This window comes from Tupaia chinensis, unplaced genomic scaffold (assembly GCF_000334495.1).
Source record: "Tupaia chinensis unplaced genomic scaffold, TupChi_1.0 Scaffold000199_1, whole genome shotgun sequence".
In the NCBI taxonomy this organism is placed as follows: Eukaryota; Metazoa; Chordata; class Mammalia; order Scandentia; family Tupaiidae; genus Tupaia; species Tupaia belangeri.
The window spans coordinates 848,515-849,084 of NW_006159674.1; positions in this window are offsets into that span (position 1 = coordinate 848,515).

The window sequence follows — 570 nt, forward strand, 5'->3', positions numbered from 1 at the left end:
CATGAGACCCACCCTTGATCCAACCTTGAATGGAATCTATGTTCCCTATTGTTGAAAACTTTAAACTTGTGGCCCTTCTCCCTTTACTTGCATGTATCACATTTTCAATAACTCCCCTGGAAGACAACTGTATATGGCAGAGATAGGGTAATGGGAGAGGGGGAAAGGGCAGAGGGTCAAAGATAGGATAAAAAACATATATATATGTATACATTGTATGAAAGTAGAAATGGAATATTATTGATGATAACATGCTTGATTAAGTCACTATGCAGTTTGTCCTAGATGGGAAACTACATTTAGTATGTTGTGATGATGCTCAGGGAATGAGTGTTAGGTAATATAATATAAAAAAAAAAAAAGTTGCAGGAGGAAAAAAAAATGCACATTGATGACTGCAGCAAGCTGTATGGGCACAGCTGGGTACTAGTTTATAGTATGTTCATTCTACTCACCGGGGTTTATGCCTAGGGTCAGACTTGGATACATGTGTAGGTTTGTGTCAGCTGTGCTAGCTAATGGATTTATTTAGACTAATTAAGTTCATTGGCAGAACAATTGAATGGGGGG